At 47.1% G+C, this 21,499-nt stretch overlaps 2 pseudogenes across 1 annotated transcript in view; one reads left to right on the plus strand and one right to left on the minus strand.

Annotated features, from left to right (window-relative positions):
* The first annotated feature begins 599 nt into the window (after nt 1-599).
* The window catches only part of LOC125527960 (protein HUA2-LIKE 3-like), a 47,284-nt pseudogene continuing 26,384 nt past the window's right edge, over nt 600-21,499 (plus strand). The window contains exons 1-2 of the transcript XR_015600927.1: nt 600-1,108; nt 4,309-4,385. The product of XR_015600927.1 is annotated as a protein HUA2-LIKE 3-like (transcript). The remainder of the gene's footprint in view (nt 1,109-4,308; nt 4,386-21,499) is intronic.
* Nucleotides 18,421-20,061, minus strand: LOC147975590 (uncharacterized; annotated as a pseudogene).

The following is a 21,499-nucleotide window of genomic DNA, read 5'->3' on the forward strand; positions in this document are numbered from 1 at the left end:
AGCTCGCCGGAGTTGGAGGTCACGGTGGCGGCGGGACTTGCCGGATCCGAGGCCGGTGTGGATCGCCGGAGTGGGGCCGGCTGGATCCGGGCTGCGGGATCATCCGAGCAGCGCCGCCGGGGCCGCGATGAAGGAGGAGTCGTCGTCCTCGACGATAGCGACGACGACGACGCGCCACCGCCACCCGTCCGTCATGGCGACGCCGGGCAGGGGTCCAGCAGGGACGGCCGCGTCAAGGAGGAGAAGGCCAACGATGATAACGGCGGCGAGGATGACAACGACCACGACGACTACTCGACGTTCAACGATTTCTTTTTTTAGTTTATATTTGCTATGTACCGCGTCGCGAACATGTCTAATATATGTCAAAGTTTGCCGAAATTTAGCCGTGTTTAACCGAACTTCGTTCAACGTTTTTTTTTGAAAAAATTAGACGCGTCTGGTGGCGGCCCTCGGGCCGGCGACTGGGGACCAACTCGCCCCCAGGCCCTTTTTTTACGCCGGCTAGCCTCCGGGTGGCGATTTTAGGCGCCCCTGGGGGGCCAACGGCTGGAGATGCTCTAAGCTAGCTAGGGTAGTAGTAGGTGATGAATTTTGTAAGGTTTGGTCCCTCATTTCGTTCTTTCTGTTTTGTCGGATGAGATTCCGAACTTCGTAAGTTAAATAAAGCGCAACTTTGATTAAGAAAAATTGCTCAAACACACACATAAAAAAACACAGCTCAAAACACAAAATATACTCATAAAACCAGGAGAGCAGAAGAGAATGATAAAAATAAGTAAAATTCCTCTTCCCCTCGCCGCTGCCTGCCGCCGCCGTTGTTGAAGCTAAAGGGAAGAGGAGGGGGAGGACGACCACCGGGCGCCCTGCTGCCTCCGGCACTAGCTGCGGCCTGCTGCCGCTACACAGCCTCGTGCGCTGTGCGCTAATCGCCGCCCCGGAGGCGGCGGCGGCCCTGCGGTTGGCTGGTTGCGGGAGACCGATGGCGCCGGCGAGGAGGAAGCGCGGCGCATCTGCGGCTGCTGCAGCGGCGGCGGCCGCGGCGCAGTGGAAGGTCGGCGACCTGGTGCTCGCCAAGATGAAGGGCTTCCCCGCGTGGCCAGCCATGGTGAGTTCGGGCTTCTTTCTCATCTGTAGCCTCGTACGCAGTTGTCCGGGTAGCCTGTGGCTTGGGAACTCGGGTTAGCTTGCTTAGGGTTTCGTTCCAGGGTGGAAGGCGGGCCTTGTGGGGCCTGCCATGCTGCCATTTTGGCCAAATCTTAGGTTCTTCGATGGCCTCTTGCCCCGATTTGATTGTTTTAGCTGTTAACCTGTTCTAGTTTTTGTGCTTTTCTTGCCGCTTATCAGTGAGATTTGGTATGCACACGGTTTAGGATACGGAAAAATGGATCTTTGAGTCAGAGAAGCTGTTTCTTGTTTCATTTTCCCGAGCTTTTGAAATTAGGTGATATTCCTATGTTTTATCGCAGCTTAACTAGTTTCATTTCTTGTTTTCCTTCTTCTTTCTTCTAGCTGCTGGTTTTTTTATTGATAATATTTGGCGTTGCTGGTAATTTAGAGTTTAAAGGAACTGGGAATCATGTAGGATTTGAGTGATATGTCTTAACTCTGTTTGGACTTTGGATATATATACATCCCTGCGCCTGCTGTTCGAAGTTTGTTAGTTACATAATGTGCTCTTTATTCATTGTGATTTGTTCAAGTTTATTAGATGCATAGGTTCCAATTTGTGTTTTGCTCTTAGGACCCATTAGTACCTGTTTACACTGGTGCAAGGTTCTTTGTGACTTGTGAACAAATTGTGATTTCACTTTGGCATGTTAAATGCGAACTTTTGATTGCTTGCTTGGCATTAATGGATCTTCAAGATAGGGATAAATAACTAAACTATGACCCGACCTTATGTTGGCCCTTGGACCACCTTGTTTACACTGGTGCAAGGTTCTCTGTGATTTGTGAACAACTTATGGTTTCACTTTGGCATGTTAAATGCAATCTTTTAATTGCTTGATTAGCATTAATGGATCTCCAGAGACAGGGATAATAAGTACCTAAGCTATGACCCGTCCTTGTGTTGGCCCTTGAACTTTTTTGCTCATTGGATTAATCCCTATTTATTTACTTTTGTCCAGGAATATCGGTTATCTTCAATATTTTCTTCTTTGGGACATAACCTTGTCCAAAGTTCTTGTTCAGTTAATGAATTCATTGAGCTGTAATAAGTGCGTGATGCATATGTTATTTTTGTTATAAGTGGTTTGGCTTAGAGCTAAAAAAATCAAACTGTATATTGGTGTTTCATGGTTGGCAGTTTACTTCATAAACCTTCTGCATTTGATTCTCATCATTGGCTAATGTTTGCATGACTCAACAAATTTCCTTCTCAACGTTGTTTTCAATAGTTACACTCGCTGCACAAGTATTCTCGAAAGTGAAAACTTCTAATGTTAGTATCACACTCGCTGCATGCTGCATACTTGGTTAAGCTATTCGTTTGCTGAGATGCTTAGAGCATCTACAACCACGATTGCCAAATTTGGCACCCTATATGTCCGCGGACGCGCCCGAGTGTGTCTGTGGACAGTGGCCGGTCACCCCCCATATCTCCACATCCGTAGCCGTCCTCCTCAAATGTCCGTCCGCCCCCAAAGCCATACAACCCATGCAACGTGTTCCGCATTTACATAGATGCAATTTGAACATAGCAATAGCAAACATATATTGGGGGATAGCAAGTTTCATCATCACATAGATACAACCAGACAGAGTGTTCATCACCTAGTTACGATAAAAGATAGATAGATACTTGTGGAGGAAGAGGCCGCGAGACTTCACCACTTCCTTGCCGGCCGCTTCCTCTTGGGGTCTTCGGAGTGATGGGTAGTCCTCGGTGTAGGCGCCGGCGGCTGAAGGGGCGGTATCGTCGTTGGTAGTTCTGTTGTCGGAGGAGGACGAGCGGATCCCAGCCAGACGCCGGGCGGCGCGGGCGTGCCCTCGCGAGACGGGCGGCTTTCTTCACGGCAGCCGCCTTTTGCCTTGCGAGGTGCTTGGACTCCTTGATTATGATGCGGAGTGCCGTCGCATTTTTTGCGGCGGCAGCGACGGGCGTCCGTCTCCGCTGAGGTGAAAGGACCGGAGGATGACGTCGATGGATGATCTCGTCATCGTTGGTGGCGGGCAAAAGCGGCTCTGGCGCGGAATTGTAAGATCCGCAGCTGGACCGGCTGGAGGCGGTCTGCGCCGCCCTCTGCCTTGGATGGCGATAGGCCCACGCCTTTGACTCGGGCAGCCGCGACCATTGGTTCGGCGATGCTGGGGACAAGCACTCAGCGCCGCCCGAGAGTAGTGGCTGGAGGTGCTGGGTGCCATCGGTTGCCAGCTGCCTGGCGAAAACTGCAACATGCGGTCGCAGGCTGACGCGGAGCCGCAGCTGCCCCTCCGGGCCATCGAGGAGGCTGTGGAGCTTGAGCTCCTGCTCCTATCCATCAGTGACCGGCGGAGGGCAATGCGGAATGCGAGCTCCTCGTCGTCTGGAGAGGACGAGCTGGAATCCTTCTTGACGAGTGCCGCACAATTGATTGTCTCGGATTCGCTGCCGGATCTGCTGCCATGGTGAAGGAGAGAGTACGAGGAGGGGAGGAGACGGGGCAGTGTAGACGGAGCAGTCAAGAAGAGTGAGGACTTTGACTAGAGTTTGGTCCGGGTGGGGTATTGGTGGGGGCGGGGTGGGCTATCGTAGGCCGGATCGACGTGGCGGACGCGTCCGGTACGCCCCAGATACGGGCTATGTTTGGGGAGTGCCGGTAAGCCCACACGTTTGGGCTGACTATGCGAGGTCCAGTTGGGTGGCAATTTGCTCTCTGGGCAGTGATCGGGCAGGTTGCCCGGATGCCCGGATGTTTGGGGACGATATGAGGGCTCTGGCTGTAGATGCTCTTAGTAACTATTCTATATGTTCAGTTGAACTCGAAACTGTCATAGACATCCTGCATAAATGATAAAGAAAGCTCTAGGCGCTAATTGTGTGTCTTCCCACTGCATAGTGCTTATCTCGCCTAAGCGAACGCCTAGCACGATTAAGCGCTAGGCATTTTGTTGTCCCCTCGCGCCTTTTTTCACTGTCCTGCATACTTCCTTAATCGCTGTGTGGCTGTATTTACCAAGGAGTTATTAAGTTAACTGCAGAATGTGCTAATTTGTTCCTTTGCTGATGTTAGACTATTTCTGTGAGGGAGAAAGTTTGACATAAATTATTTTCCTTGTGTTTCAGTTTATCTTATTTGAATTTGCTATTTGCATGCTTTGCAGATAAGTGAACCAGAGCAATGGGGTCTACCTTCTGTTAAAAATAAGCGTCTGGTCTACTTCTATGGAACTAAACAGATGTAAGTTCTGTTTTGAATGAAACCTTTCATTTTTGTATGGAGTTCAGAAGCTGCTTGTATCTACCTCCATCTGTTTAGTGTGCGTTGAAGTTTTTCTATGGCTCATCTGCTTTGTCTTTATAATTGGACAATTGGTTATATATGGAGTACTTGTTATGGTAAAAAAGAATGTTGCATATCTTTGTAAGTATGTTTTCTTGGGTTATTATGTCAGTGCCTACTTACTATTTGCGCACCACTTTACTTTCCTGAGTAAATAATGTTGTTTATCCAGCTATAAGTTGCAGATTAGATAGATACTTTAGCATGGATTAACATCTGGTTGTCAAAACCTGTTATTTTATTTCTTTCTGTAATTTGCACGTGCCTATTTCTTAGTTCAACAAATATATATAGGATAAACTTAAGGTTGTTAACTCTGGACAATCCACTTAACTGGAAAAATTACATGCCATGGGTAAGAGAAATCAAACTACACATTTAGGGCGTGTTCGGAATCTATCTAGCTTCTTAAAACTTCACAAATCCAGCTTCTAGAGCTAGCTTCTCACTTCACCTGGCAATTCCGACGCGTTCTGCACGCTTGACAGCTTCTCCCAGCACTTGTACAATACCATCACCAGCCATAGGGAAGATGCAAAGGCGAGCTCACCTTGGGTTGGGGCGAGGGGGCGAGGGCGAGGAGGCTGGCTCAAATGAAGACATGGTGAGCACCGGCATCAATGGCGTCAAGGTGGGCGTCTCCTGCCGGTGGGGTTGCTGCTCCTGGCTGGCGGCGCTGGAAAGTGCTCATTCGGGACGGGATCCGGCGGGAACGGGGCTGGAATGGTCGGATCTACTGGCGGAGAGGCTCGCCGGCCGACGAAGGGGTGGAATCGGGCGTGGCGGCGGCGACCGGCGGCGCTGGGTAGGTCACGAGCAGAAGAGATGTCGAGGGAGAGAGGGGAACAGGCGTCGGGGCTGAGCCGTGCGAATCGTTTTTTCGACTTGGCGGTGGCATCCCCTTGTAATTATGCCGAACTCCTCACTTCTCGTTTTCCTGGTCTATCCTGGAGCTGTGATTTTGGTGCCTTTTGTTTTTACATTGGACTCCGGCTGTGCTTCTCAAAGCTAGCTTCTTCGAGATTTTTCGTTCGGCTCAGCTCCGCTCCAGCTTTTTGTGAAGCGTGGGGCAGGAGGACATCCGAACACACCCTTAGGCCAATCTCTTGAAAAAATTGGAGTTATACTGAGCATTGAGAAAAGCACAATTAGTTTCCGGCACAGTCCTCTCTTTGTTCTAGTGTCTGAGAAAGTCACACTATCAACATGTTCAGTTCAAGTTATCATATGGAGTTTTTGACAACCAATAATACAATGGTGTACAAGCCAGGGGAAGAACCTGCTCCTCGACCTTTAGGAGCAGAATAATTCCTTATTTCTCCCTTTCTTAAAATGTGCTTCTCTGTTGGCCTAAAAAATATATTCTAAAAAATATATTTCTTCCCTATTTGGCACCATGGAAAAATTATATGCCATGGGTAAGAGAAATCAAACTACACATTTAGGCCAATCTCTTGAAAATATTGGAGTTATATTGAGCATTGAGAAAAGTACAATTAGTTTCTGGCACTACTCTCTCTGTCGCTCGCACTACCAACATGTTCAATTTGTTTCGAGAAAACGCAAAAGAATTTGCGTTTCATTATATTGAACCGGAAGATATCGGGGGTACAACCTCCAGAAAGGAGGGACACGCGCGCACTCACACACCGGACCGTCCTCGCCAAGCGACTACAACTAGGTAAGGAGGTGCCCTCAACTACAGACACGCAGCAACATTAGGCCTCGCCCAGCCTTGCCTCCAGCCAAAAATGGTGAGGCGCCGAGACTCGGAGCAACGGGGCAGCATCACCGCTCCAGGGATGATTGCAGCTCCAGGACTGCCTAGCAAGGTTTTTGAGTCGCCGACTAATCGCAGACTAATCGCCGACTAATCGCCAAGTCGTTGGAGCGAGGTTGGCTTGCGCAGGCGACTTGGCTTGAGGAGCGAGTCGCGCGACTGGTAGGCTAGTCGACGATTAGTCGACGACTAGTCGGGCGACTAGGACCTCAGAGCAGGGCGGCTTGCTTCAGCAAGGCCAAGGGAGGGAAGACTGGGAAGGTGAGGAGGCCAGAGTTCGAGGGAGGGGAGGAGACGAAGCTGGAGAGTGCGCCGCCTGTACGAGGAGAAGCACGGAAGAGACGAAGGAGAAAGGCACATGGGAGCAGATGCACGGTTCAGATTAGAGCATATGGACGGTTGGGATTTTTATCTGGAAGCTAGGGTTGTTAGAGTTATAATATAAGTCATGTACTCCTTTGTATTTATCCCGTTGTATAAGGGGTTTCCTGCATATGTTCCACACTGTACATGTATATATATATCGGCCTATGGCCTCATGGGAATACAAGTTGCATATTCCTAACATGGTATTAGAGCTAGGTCAATTTTTTTGCACGCTGCAACTCGTGCGTTTGATCCGTCTATTCGATCGAAGCAATCGATCTCTACCCTCGCTCGATCTCCTCTCCGTCTGCTCGATCGAAGCAGGGGGCTCGTCCCGCAGGCGCCTCCGATCTCCTCTCCAGCTGGCCGCTCGCAGGGCTCCCGCTGCCGGCCCGTCTTGCTCAGAGTCGCCCAGCCACCCGTCAGATCGTCCCAGGGGGCTCGTCCAGTAGGTGCCCCCGATCTCCAGCCGGCTTCCGCTGCTACAGGCCCGTCCCGATCCGATCCCGATCGCCAGCGCCTGATCCCGATTGCCAGCGCCTGATCCCGATCCGATTAATCCCGATCGCCAGCGCCTGATCCCGCTTCGATCTCCTGCTGCCGGCCCGTCCCTATCTTCCGCTCGATCCGTCCCCAGCCAGCGCCTGATCCCGATCTGGTCGCTCTCGTCGGATCTAAAAAAAAAATGTCTGCTGCATCGGGCTATGTTGCTGTCCCTCGCTGTCCGGTGATCTTTGATGGTACTAACTACACCGAGTTCACTGGCTTCATGCGCATTCACATGCGTGGCATCCGTCTTTGGGGTGTTCTTTCTGGCGAGGTCTGCTGTCCGCCACGTCCAGTTCCTCCGGTGGCCCCCACTCCGCCAACTCCATCGGTTCTTCCTACGGATGCTAATCAGGCCGCTAAGGATGCGGCTAAGGTTGCTGATGAGGCTGCTGATCGTGCTTATGATGAGAGGGTTTTGGCTTATGAGGAGGCTCTTCAGACGTATCATGGTGCTCTGTCTGTTTACACCCAGTGGCTTGATGATGATGCTCGTGCTGCAGCTGTTCTCACTGCTAGTGTTCTGCCTCAGTTTGCTTCTGAATTTCTGGGTCTTTCTACTGTCTTTGAGATGTGGACCCGTCTTCGTGAGCGCTATCAGCCCTCTGGTGATGCCTTATACCTCTCTGTGATCCGTCAGGAGCATGCTCTTCAGCAGGGTGACTCTACTGTTGATGACTTCTATGCACAGAGTTCTGCTATCTGGCGCCAGCTTGATTCTCTCCGTAGTGCTGGGTGTCGTACCTGCCCCTGTTGCCAGGCTGTCCAGGCCAATTTAGAGTTTCATCGCGTCTATGAGTTCTTGTCTCGGCTCCGTTAGGAGTTTGAGCCCCGGCGTGCTCAGTTGTTTGCTCGTGGCCGTATTTCTCTCATGGAGGCGCTTTCTGAGATTCGTGCTGAGGAGACTCGCTTACGTGGTGCTGGTTTGCTGGCGGTTCTCTCTGTGCTCGCTACTCGTGTTCCTACGCCACTTGCTCCACCGACCCCTTCTCGCTCGAGTGCTCCGCCGCTCTTGCCCACTACTTCTGGAGGCTCAGGTCGCCCCCGTCCACATTGCGCCTATTGCAACAGTGATGGTCATCTTGAGTCTCAGTGCTACACGAAGAAGAAACACATGCGCAAGGCTCGATCATCATCTTCAGGGACTTCGTCATCTACCTCGACAGCTTCAGCCATTGCTTTGACTGAGCAGGATATTCTGAGACTTAAGCGTCTGCTCGCGGCTTCAGGTTCTTCCTCGACGGGTACTGCCGGTTCTGTGACTGATGCTTCCCGCACTGAGCAATCACCCTCTACACAGTCAGGTACATCCCCATGGGTTCTGGACTCTGGAGCTTCTTTTCATATGTCTTCTCATTCTTCCACTTTGTCCTCTCTTCGATCACTGGCTTCTCCTATTCATGTCTTCACTGCTGATGGTACTCCACTTTTTGTTGCTAGTAGAGGCAATCTTACTACTCCTTATTCTGTTCCTGATGTTGCTCATGTTCCTCGACTTACCATGAATTTGTTTTCTGCTGGTCAACTTACGGATTCTGGTTGTTGCGTCATCCTTGACGTTGACTCTTGTTCTGTCCAGGACCGTCACACGCACACTCTGGTTGGGGCTGGCCCTCGCCGCCGTGATTCTCAGGGTCTTTGGGAGTTGGACTGGCTTCATGTTCCTTCTGCTGCCACCACCATCGCCAGTTCTTCCGCTTCTGTCGCCTCTGTCACTGGTTCCTTCCAGCAGTGGCATCATCGACTTGGTCATCTGTGTGGTTCTCGGTTGTCTTCTGTAGTTCGTCAAGGTCTTCTGGGGTCTGTCTCAGGAGATGTCTCTTTAGAGTGTCAGGGTTGTCGTCTTGGCAAGCAGATTCAGTTACCATATTCACATAGTGAGTCAGTGTCTAAGCGTCCTTTCGATTTAGTCCATTCTGATGTATGGGGTCCGGCCCCTTTCGCTTCGAAAGGTGGTCATAAATACTATATTATTTTCATAGATGATTTCTCTCGTTACACATGGCTTTATTTCATGACTTCTCGTTCTGAGGTGTTGTCTATTTATCAGCGTTTTGCTGCCATGGTTCATACTCAGTTCTCTTCACCCATTCGTGTTTTTCGTGCTGACTCCGCTGGCGAGTATATCTCTAAGATGTTGCGTGGTGTTCTTGCTGAGCACGGGACTCTCTCTCAATTCTCTTGTCCTGGTGCTCATGCTCAGAATGGTGTGGCTGAGCGAAAGCATCGACATCTTCTTGAGACGGCTCGTGCATTGATGATTGCTGCCTCTCTCCCGCCTCATTTTTGGGCTGAGGCCGTCTCCACATCCACCTATCTTATCAATATACAGCCTTCCGCTGCTCTACAGGGTGGTGTTCCTTTCGAGCGACTTTTTGATCGTTCTCCCGATTATTCGATGCTTCGCTTGTTTGGTTGTGTTTGCTATGTTCTTCTTGTCCCTCGCGAACGCACCAAACTGACCGCTCAATCTGTTGAGTGTGTCTTCTTAGGCTACAGTGATGAGCATAAGGGCTATCGTTGTTGGGATCCTATTGGTCGTCGGATGCGTATCTCTCGAGATGTGACTTTTGAAGAGTCTCGTCCCTTCTACCCACGCCCATCTTCCTCGACTTTCTCAGTGCAGGATATCTCTTTCCTCACTTTTCCTGACTCACCTCTCACCCCCGCCGAGACTGTACCTCTCCGTTCCACTTTCTCTCCTTCTCCACATCTAGTTGATTTGCAGCCACCATCCTCCCCGGTCTCCTCGCCTAGCATGTCACCGGGTTCTCCACCTTCATCTCCAGTGACTTCCTCCCCGGTCTCCTCTCCCAGCCTGTCACCGGATTCTACACCTTCATCTCCGGTGACTTTTTCGTTGCCACCCCCTGATTCTACCTTGCCGATTCCTCCTTCTATTATTCCATCTTTTCCTCAGCATTACACTCGTCGTCCACGACCAGTCGATGCCTCTGTAGATGGGTCGTCATCTTCCTCTCAGCCTACTTATGGCTTGCGTTCTCGTCCTCGTCCGCCTGTTGATCGCTTTGGATTTCCCACCGCTGGTGCTGCTGTTCTTGAGCCGACTTCTTACCGTCAGGCTGTTGTTCATCCTGAATGGCAGTTTGCGATGGCAGAGGAGATTGCTGCTCTTGAACGCACTGGTACCTGGGATCTTGTTTCTCTTCCTCCCGGAGTCCGTCCGATCACTTGTAAGTGGGTCTACAAGGTTAAGACTCGCTCCGATGGTTCTCTTGAGCGTCACAAAGCTCGTCTTGTGGCTCGTGGTTTTCAGCAGGAGCATGGTCGTGATTATGACGAGACTTTTTCTCCTGTGGCTCATATGACCACTGTTCGTACACTTCTTGCCGTTGCCTCTGCACGCCACTGGTCTATATCTCAGCTTGATGTTAAGAATGCCTTTCTTAATGGTGAGCTACGTGAGGAGGTGTACATGCAGCCACCACCTGGGTATTCTGTTCCTGATGGCATGGTATGTCGTCTTCGTCGCTCTCTCTATGGCCTTAAGCAAGCCCCCCGCGCCTGGTTTGAGCGCTTTGCCTCTGTGATCACTGCTGCTGGTTTTTTAGCTAGTGCTCATGATCCAGCATTGTTTATTCACCTTTCTCCTCGTGGTCGGACTCTTCTTCTTCTTTATGTTGATGACATGATCATCACGGGGGATGACCCCGAGTATATTGCCTTTGTAAAGGCCCGTCTTAGTGAGCAGTTTCTTATGTCTGATCTTGGACCTCTTCGCTACTTTCTTGGGATTGAAGTCTCTTCTACCTCTGATGGCTTTTTTATATCCCAGGAAAAGTATATCCAGGATCTTCTTGCTCGTGCTGCTCTTACTGACGAGCGCATTGTTGAGACTCCTATGGAGCTCAATGTTCACCTTCGTGCTACTGATGGTGATCCTCTCCCTGACCCGACGCGTTATCGTCATCTTGTTGGCAGTCTTGTCTATCTTGCTGTCACTCGTCCGGACATCTCTTATCTGGTTCATATTCTGAGTCAGTTTGTCTCTGTCCCCACCTCGGTTCACTATAGTCATCTCCTTCGTGTTCTTCGATATCTTCGAGGCACGATCTCTCACCGTCTCTTCTTTCCTCGCTCCAGTTCTTTACAGCTCCAGGCCTATTCGGATGCTACGTGGGCTAGTGATCCTTCCGATCGCCGTTCACTTTCTGCTTACTGTGTTTTTCTTGGTGGTTCTCTCATTGCCTGGAAGACGAAGAAACAGCTTGCAGTTTCCCGTTCGAGTGCCGAGGCTGAGTTGCGAGCAATGGCTCTTTTGACGGCAGAGGTGACTTGGTTACGGTGGTTACTTCAGGATTTTGGTGTTTCTGTCACTACACCGACTCTGCTTTTATCTGACAGTACAGGTGCTATCAGCATTGCACGCGATCCTGTGAAGCATGAGCTCACCAAGCATATTGGTGTTGATGCTTTCTATGTGCGCGCTGCTGTGCAGGATCAGGTTATTGCTCTTCAGTATGTGCCTTCCGAGTTACAGTTGGCGGATTTCCTGACAAAGGCCCAGACTAGAGCACAACATGGCTTTTATCTCTCCAAACTCAGTGTTGTTCATCCACCATGAGTTTGAGGGGGGGTGTTAGAGTTATAATATAAGTCATGTACCCCTTTGTATTTATCCCGTTGTATAAGGGGTTTCCTGCATATGTTCCACACCTGTACATGTATATATATCGGCCTATGGCCTCATGGGAATACAAGTTGCATATTCCTAACAAGGGTTACATAATGGGCCTATTGGGCCAGCTCTCTAGCACGAAACAGAGGAGCAAGACGCGTGCTCCCATTCCACATCAGAATCGCCGCCTCCATTGCTCCTACGAGCTGCTGCTGCCTTCTCCAAGCTGAATTATACTCCAAGCAGCTGCCTTCCCCCTCCTCCGCCTGCAACAACACCTCTTCCCCCCTCCTCCTCCTCTTCCCCCCTCCTCCTCCTCCTCTTAACACCTGGGGCGACTTGGGGCGATTAATCACGACGAGTCGCAGACTAATCGCAGCGAGCCACTAGTCGGAGGCATGGCGACTCGACTTGGCTAGGCGACTCAGAAACCTTGCTGCCTAGGCCAACGTTCCTCGCACCCATGTGCCTAGAGTTGGCGGGTGAAAGGCAGTGCCCGAAAGGGACTGGTGTAGCATTCGTTGGGGGAGTGCTGACAGTAGCATACGTTGCGACCTGCTCCCTTTGTAGCAGTCTACGCCAGAGCGATGCATCATCAGCCACCATGTGACGTCCCAAGACCGACGCTCCAGATGCCTTCCTTTATTTTAGTTGTTGTTGTGTGTTTATTTTGTTTGTTGCATTATCATAATTATTTTGCATATTTTATTCCTCTATGTTGATACCATGATCATGTTGAGTGCTTTGTCATATCTTTGCTTCTTGCACCATGCTTATCTCATTTGGTTATATTGCGTTGCCATGCCATGTTAAAATGTTTTATTTCATAACTAAATAATCGTAGCTCCAAACTTAATAATCTTTATATGTAAATGGGGTAGAAAAATGTCTAGTTTAACATGGTGCACTCTTCTTGCATGTTTAACAACTCTAAAATTGTGTATAGGGCAGAACAGTACCAACCTTAAAATATGCATATGGGGATTCTCCGGACTTGTTGTTTGTTGTTCCGGCCTCATTTAAACTTACCTAGATAGGTAGTTTTCATATGCTTCACCTCTTGTCATGTTTAATAACATTTAATATTGTTGGGTACATAAACGAGAGTGAACTAAATGATTGAATGTGGTGTTTCGTCAATATGCAACTCGTTGCATATTGAGCTCCACTTAATTTGTAGTATTGTTTGTGCACTTTGCCATGCCTTGCATTTTAAACCGGACATGCATCATACTTGGTTGTGCATCATGCCATGTTTATGTGTTGGTTGTTTACTATGTTGCTTGCTTCTTTCCGGGTTGCTTCTCTTGTTAGTTTCGGTTTCGTTCCGGAGTTTCTTGGACTCGTTCTTCTTTCTTGCGGGATCTCAGGCAAGATGACCATACCCTCGATATCTGTAACATCCCGATTCTTGAAATGTTTAAGAAAAAGTTTTCCAAAAATCAGGGCGAGAAAATTTTCGTTTGGTATCGAAGCTTAAATTGGACTTTTATAATTTGGAGGATTTAATTTGAACTAATACCAACTTAAATTAAATTTGAGTTTTGTTGTTTCTTTTAGTTGGGTTTTATTTTGGTCTTAAGCATATTTAAATATGCAAGTCTGTGTTTTCTTTGATTTCTAAGTTCGTGATATTTTGTTTGAGCTTCTTTTTCATTACTAGATTTTCCTAGAGGAAAATCAATTTGTTTCCCTCTCTCAAACTTTATACCAAATTCCTGTGGACAGTATGTCTTTCCTCTCTCTTCCCTGTGTCAAGCCCACCTATATTTTTCTCACACCTGAATGGGCCAACGGCCAACTTTTCCTTTCTTCTTTCTCTCCCACTTGGACCAAAGCCAAACTGAGCCAATACCCAGCCAAGCGAGCGCCTCCTCTTCTCTCCCTCTGTACGTTTCAATCTACAGAAGAGCAATAGTGAAGCTGAAACGTACATGCACTAGCACTCCTGATTCTCAAGCGTTCTTAAATCCGTGAGTATATATATGTGTGCCCCTTGCTCCTCTTGCTGACCCATATCAACTCCTCCCTTCTCCCTTCCTCAATCTCTCCAAAACTCTCTCCGAACTGCTGCTGCTCCATGGATGCCGGCGCTCGTTCCCGGTGGCGTAGACCATCTCCATCAGCACCCTTGCGCCCCAAGGTTCCTCTCCACACCACGAATCCATTCAGAGAAGAAAGAACGCGTTCCGTCGACCAGACGCGAACAATTTTGCATGTCCACCAACACTGTTCGTCGAGTTCTTCGCGTCGTTCTGTCAAACTCGGTGAGCAACTATCCAATTCCTTTTGTGCGACTTCAAAACATCATTCAATTTATCTCCTAGACATCATAGTTCCTCCTATTTTTATCGTTGGGTGCGTTGATGCTATCTGTCGCATAAACCGTAGGTCATGGTCACATTTTCATCGTTTTTGTTCATCGTTTGATCTCCCCAGTAGAAGAAACGTTTTATATGGCTGTAGCAATCCCGTAGTGGAGTTAGGTTACTTTGGTTAATCAAGTTTTATTATGGATTTTGGTTGTTTATCGGACTATTTATTAATATATTGTTTTCTTGTGTTCTTGATACGTGTAGGAGTGTGTGTGCTAGCTATCTCATAATTTGTGTGTCTCGTATATATATGATTGCTTGATTTATTTATTTTACCGATTATAGTTATGTGATATTTCTTTCGTGGGGTATGTAGTCGTATGATATTACTATGTACAAGTTTCGGCAAAAAGTTTCGGCAAATTATTATTATGTGTGGTAGTTGATCAGTGAACTTTTGTGTTGGTTTGATATTTTTTTATATGTTCATGACATGCCTAGGAGTCGCTCATAATTATTTCATAATTTTAGATGTTAGATGTGACTGACTAGATTTATTGTAAGGATCTCTTTTACTTATTATATATTTCTAAATTGTCTCATGTGATATTGTTGCATAGCATGTAGCGCTATCTTATGCATGTGTACAATTTTTGTTGAATGTTCGCCATGCTTAAATTCTATAGGATTATTCTAGGCTTTGCTTTGTTCATTGAATCATTAATTACTTCATGTCTTGATTAATTTTAATTGTTGCTTAGCATTGATATATCTTAGATATGGTTCACATGTTCATTTCTATTCATGTCACACGTTGTTTTATTGGTTTGAAATCATGACATGCCTATGATAGTTGTTTAGGTATTTGTCATGTGTGTTCTTGCATAGTTTTCTTTATGCTAGGTTATAGATGTTAAATAAAGTGCTATGTTACTTTAGAACAATTCCATTATAGTTTTCTGTGGCATAACACATTTTGTGTAGTTGTTCCTCTATTTTCGTACATGTCGCCATCCTAGATTACATGGTTGGTTCCTTTATGTCATGATTTAGGTCTTAGTGCTACATAGAATTTGTGCTCGTGGCATAGAACTTAGTTTGTTACTTCTTAGTAATTATCCATGTACTTAACTAGGCAGTAGTTATGCATGATGAATTGCTTGACATATTTTTTAGCACTTTCTCAAGGTCGTGTGTGTTCCATTGGATGCTTTACATGTGTTATATGAGTGTTAGTTTGTACTTTATGATCACACATATGGTTAGCCTTTGCCTGTTAGAGATACATGTTTCCAGTGTATGATCTCATATGACTTAAGTTTGATGCTTCATCAATACCCCGCATGATGATGTGACTGCATAACTAGATTGTATAGCATGTATGTAGCAGTTCATGTATTAGATCATGCCTAGTGGAGTATCTATGTCTTTACAACTATAGATTGTAATAAATAGAAGTGCATGTCATTTTCACTCATTCTAGTATAGTACATTGCTTGATGTCATGATCTGGTTGTCTAACTTGCCTAAATGCTTAGTATGACATGTCCATGTCCTTATAGGACATAACTATGTCCATGTGCTTATATGAGATAACTAGTATGTAAGGTTGTGTGCTCTTGCCATTCTTGATGTTCATGTTAGTTGATATCAACTAAGTTATCTCATTGTTGCGAGTTGTATTATATTAGTATCATAATTTGGCATCTTGTGTGATGATCATTCTTACATAGCGTTATACATTTGTACCTAGTTATAACATTGTTGTATATCTAGATGTCGTTTATGCAAGTGATCTTTCATGTCTTATGGTGTTCCATGTGTTATCATTGTACTTGTGTTGCTCTTATATGATTGACTTGTCTCACGTTACTATTATGAGTTTTGTATATGTCTTGCAATAGTCCATCACATGCTTAGACTAGTTTATCTTTCATGTTAGTTGAGTTGTGTTGTGGTGATATTATTACCGTTAGTGGTTATTGGTATTAGTCGTTCTTTAGTAATAAGACCATGTCCTACTTTAGTATCTTATCATGATCACTCGTTTGTTGATGCATGTGTTATTCGTTGAGACCTCTAGTGATTCTATACTCACATGCCTTGTGTGAAGATGTGTCTTGATTTAGTTGTTTATTTAGTTTTGACCATAGTATTGGATTGGCTCTTGTTATAGCAATGCTCACTATAGTAATTGCGTTTGATGTTTATACTTTGGTTGTTGTTAACCATTATGAATATTTGTATTCATCCTAGTATTTATTTGTGGTTGATAATTACTCTTAACCATATCATGTCTAAGATAGTTGTTCATCCATTTGTTCAATGTGTTGTGTAGTTGTTGTTAATTGTTTGACAAATGAATTAGTTTGATATAATGCAGTTGATTCTATTTCCTTTTAATAATATTTTAGGACTAGACTAAGATCATTTCATTTCATATTGTTGTATGATGTTTCGTTGCTTGACTAGAATGGTTTGTAATGTTGGTTTAGTTGTCTTATAGAATACTTGCTTTTGTTTGATTATATAGTTGTTGTATATGTTTGGTGATGTCGACCTAGTCGCGTGGCCTTAGTTAGAAATGGAAAGCCTTAGGAATTATTTTCTTAAGAAAATTATATTTCAGAAGGAATATTCTCGTACTCTTCTTCTTCACTATTGCTCTTTTTGCCTTGTTACATTCAAATAAAGTTTAAAGTCTATTTCTATCTTTGCTTGCTAGTTGTTCGCTCTACCGCTATGTCGTGCTACCTATCACTTGTTTTTCCAGCCTCTCAAATTGCATGATAGCCTCTAACCTTTTTCAACCATTCTAGCAAACCGTTGTTTGGCTATGTTACCGCTTTTGCTTGGCCCCTCTTATAGCGTTGCTAGTTGCAGGTAAAGTTGAAGTTTGTTTCATGTTGGAACATGGATATGTTGGGATATCACAATATCTCTTATTTTAATTAATGCATCTATATACTTGGTAAAGGGTGGAAGGCTTGGCCTTATGCCTGGTGTTTTGTTCCACTTTTGCCGCTCTAGTTTCCGTCATACTGGTGTTATGTTCCTTAATTTTGCGTTCCTTACGCGCTTGGGTGTTATGGGAACCCTTGACAGTTTGCTTTGAATAAAACTCCTCCAGCAAGGCCCAACCTTGGTTTTACATTTGCCTAACAACCTAAGCCTTTTTCCCTTGGGTTTCCGGAGCCCGAGGGTCATTTTTATTTTAACCCCCCGGGCCAGTGCTTCTCTAAGTGTTGGTCCGAACTGGGCAACCTGCGAGGCCATCTCGGGGCAACTTGAGGGCTGGTTTTACTCGTAGCTTGACCTATCCGGTGTGCTCTGAGAACGAGATATGTGCAGCTCCTATCGGGATTTGTCGGCACATCGGGCGGCTTTGCTGGTCTTGTTTTATCATTGTTGAAAAGTCTTGTAACCGGGATTCCGAGCCTGATCGGGTCTTCCCGGGAGAAGGAATATCCTTCGTTGACCGGAAGAGCTTGTGATGAGCTAAGTTGGGACACCCCTGCAGGGTTTAAACTTTCAAAAGCCGTGCTTGCGGTTATGTGACAGATGAGAATTTGTTAATGTTCAGTTGTAGAGAACTTGACACTTAACTTAATTAAAATGCATCAATTGTGTGTGTAACCGTGATGGTCTCTTTTTGATGAAGTCCGGGAAGTGAACACGGTTCTTGTGTTTTGGTTGTGCGTAAGTAGTTTCAGGATCACTTCTTGATCACTTTTAGCTTCACGACCGTTGCGTTGCTTCTCTTCTCGCTCTTATTTGCGTATGTTAGCCACCATATTTGCTTAGTGCTTGCTGCAGCTCCACCTCATTACCTTATGCTACCCATAAGCTTAAATAGTCTTGATCTCGCGGGTGTGAGATTGCTGAGTCCTCGTGACTCACGGATACTTCCAAACAGTTGCAGGTGCCGATGATACCAGTGCAGGTGACACCACCGAGCTCAGGTGGGAGCTCGATGAAGATCTTGTTTATTGTTTTGTGTCTTTTCCGGTTGATCAGTAGTGGAGCCCAGTTGGGACGATCGGGGATCTAGCATTTGGGGTTGTCTTTTTTTATTTTGGTTTCGTAGTCGGACCTTGATTGTATTCTGGATGATGTATGTTTAACTTGTTATTTGTGTCAAGTGGCGATTGTAAGCCAACTCTTTATCCCTTTCTTATTCAGCACATGGGATTGTGTGAAGATTACCCAACTTGCGACTAAACCATCATACAGTTATGCCTCTAAGTCGTGTCTCGACACGTGGGAGATATAGTCGCATTGTGGGTGTTACACACCATCTGCCGCATCAAGTACTCCACCTGCAGCCAAAGTAGAGCCTTCAAGAGGGGAACGACGTTGAGACGCTGGTATTTCTTCCGGTGCTCAAGGAGGTCCGGTTAGGATCATGCCAACGCCTCAAAGGAGGTGATGGCACCCTCGGTCGTCGCCGCCACGCGGGGATTTTGCCTTGACTCGTGAGCAAAGACCTCAGATGCAGTGGCAGACCGGACATGGGGAAGAGCATTGGAAAAGACTGACACACATGTAGGGGGGAAGCCTAGGAATGTTGATGTCGCAGGAGTGGGCACCTGCCAGCGTAGCGCCAGCAGGCCGGCCACCGCCGGGAGTGCGTCTAGCTGGCGACAATAGTAACCTGCAACGCGCTGCCGCCGCGCTCGGCCCGCAGCCTTTGTCGCTAGGATCTGTCAGGGCACAACATAGCAGCAACCGTCAGGGTTGCTGCGCGCGCGCTCACCAGCTCAGCGACATCCATCGACGGCGGGTGGGAGGAGGGAGAAGGGTGGGTGGGGGCAGAGTCGTTGTCACGGACCAGGGCGATCCCGCGCCCACAACTCTGCCGCTCATTGCAGTTACCAGCCGCTGCCATAGCAGCGCCCCCGTCCATGCGTTCCACGCCATCTCGACCTCCCCTGCGTGCAGACAGCCGCCACCGCGCGCTCCCGCCGCTCCAGCGCGCAAGCACACCGGCATCCTCCGGCGGTGGCGAGGGGAGGGAGGGGAAGGAAGGGGGCTTGCTGGTGGCTAGGGTTTCGCCATTGGGAGCGACACGGGGGCTCCAAGGGTGTAATAGTCTCTTTCTACGCAACTACCAACATGTTCAGTTGAAATTGTCATATGGAGTTCTACAACCAATAATACATTGGTGTACAAGCCAAGGGAATAACCCGCTCCTTGACCTTTAGGAGTAGAATAATTCCTTAATTGTCCCTTTCTTAAAATGTGCTCTCCCTGTTTGGCCTAAATTTTTTATTTCTTCCCTATTTTATACAAAATGTAACTTCTGTTCATTATGGACGCTTCTGTCCATTTTTGCCTCTAACGGTGTTAAGTGCAATGTGAAAAGACTATTTTACCCCTGGTGTAGCACACCATTTTAAAAAAACAAATCCATCTCGATCGCGTCCTACTGTTCGCCCACTCCTACCGCTGCCACAAGGCCGAGTGGGTTGCCGCTGTGTTCTGCCCAACGAGTTCGGCGTGTCCTATGCCAACTGCTTCTGGGAGATGGGGCAGCCCTGCTGTCTCCCTGTCTACCGCAGCTGCCCTGAGGCCGCGGCTGTTCCCACTCCTCATGGAGCTCTCTTCCAAGCCCACCGTCCCTGCCAGCCTTCTCCCTCCTGACATCAACGATGACGACGCAAACAACGAAACCGCAGACCGATCCTTCGTGCTGGACACTCGGTGGTTGGATGTGCAACCGTAAAAGTTGGTGATCTAGATGGTACTCACGAGCGAGGCACCGATGAAGGAGGATGCGGAGCGGCGAGGTGGCCCTGGCGTCGGTATCAGCGGCACCTCCGAAGCCGGACGCAAGAGGATGCAGGCAGCAGTTCCAGGGCGGTGACTGCTACTTGCTTTCAGAAGGCAGCAGTTCCAGGGCCCATTTGGCAATTCGTCCGGCCGCATCCTTGATATTACTGATGATTTTGGACATGGGTACTTGGCTTACCATCGTAATGGGGCAAGTCTGAAAATAATGCTGCAGTTTCCGGGATGCCATGAACACGGCGAAAGTAATCTTCTGATAATGTGGGTATCGGATTTTGCATGGAGAAAGCACCTTGGAAACGTAGTAAACTGGCCGCTGGACTTTATAAGCATGACCATCCTCCTCGCATTCAACCACCATGAATGCACTTACTGCAATCACCACCTGGTTGGTGGCTTATATGTACAACAACATCTGCTCACCGTCCCGGGGTGCTGCGAGGGTTGGGTTGGTCACTGGCAATTGCTTGATCTCTTCCAGGGGCTGCTTTTGCCTCATCGGTCTAGACGAACACCTTTGTTTTCTTCAGGAGCCGGTACAGAGGGAGCGCCTTCTCTCTGATCCGGAATATAAATCGGCTCAGAGAGGCGACACAGCCGGCCAGCTTTTGAACGTCCTTAGCTCGGTCGGCGTGCTCAACTTGGAGAGCGCCGTGATCTTCTCTGACAGAATGGAGTCTGACATGTGTTGGTTTGTCACATGTGGGAGTAGAGGGCCCAATTGCACATAATAGATTTCTTTGAAGTTAATTTCAATCTCTCAGTATTTTGAAACAAACGAGTTGTGCGTAACATATGACTTCTAAATGTGATGATAGATGTTGTGTACCAGTAACTACAAAATAGGTGCCATATTAGAATATGCACAGTCAAAACTTTGAACATATCGTTTAGACGCTAATATGTAATACTTAGACTGACGCATAGAAATAATATTACAGATTTGTCATCAAAAGTAACAATATTACATCAAAAAATTAAAACAAAATATCTAGTGCAAAGGATGTTGATAGAATATTACTATAATAAAATAGTGATAAACATAGAGCAAGGTTTAGATAATACCTTTATACCGAAGGCACCTTTTGTGTGTTGGAATATACTCTTGGTAAGTGTCACTAGATGAAGTGAGATGCGAAGCAGGTAGCTTTCATACAATTAACCCAGTATGCTGGAGAACTAGTGGTTGGGGCGCACCATTGCGCTCCTCCTGAGATGAAGCTGTGCGCTCGTTTCCGCTCCCCACGTGGGTCTTCACCTCCATCTAACAAAAAGCGCTCATGTCCATAAAAAAAAACCTTCCCTCACCTCCATCTAAAAAAATCATTATAAAAAAAACCCTCTTCTCCATCCTAATTTTTTTCCTCACCTCAGCCAACCAGCGAGTGCCACATGGCATAACCCACTGCCTGCCCAGTTTTTCCCCCTTAATGGGTTTAATTGCAGCATAATTACAAAAATGGGAAATGCAGTACTGAAGGCAGCTTCAGTAACATACCAAGTCTTTTACTTAAAGCTTACTATATAGGACAATACTGTTTGTCACATGTAACAGTTATGAGGGGGTCCTTTTGCA

The sequence above is a fragment of the Triticum urartu genome, chromosome 4A (genome assembly GCF_056163025.1).
Source record: "Triticum urartu cultivar PI428250 chromosome 4A, HENAU_Tu73, whole genome shotgun sequence".
Lineage (NCBI taxonomy): Eukaryota > Viridiplantae > Streptophyta > Magnoliopsida > Poales > Poaceae > Triticum > Triticum urartu.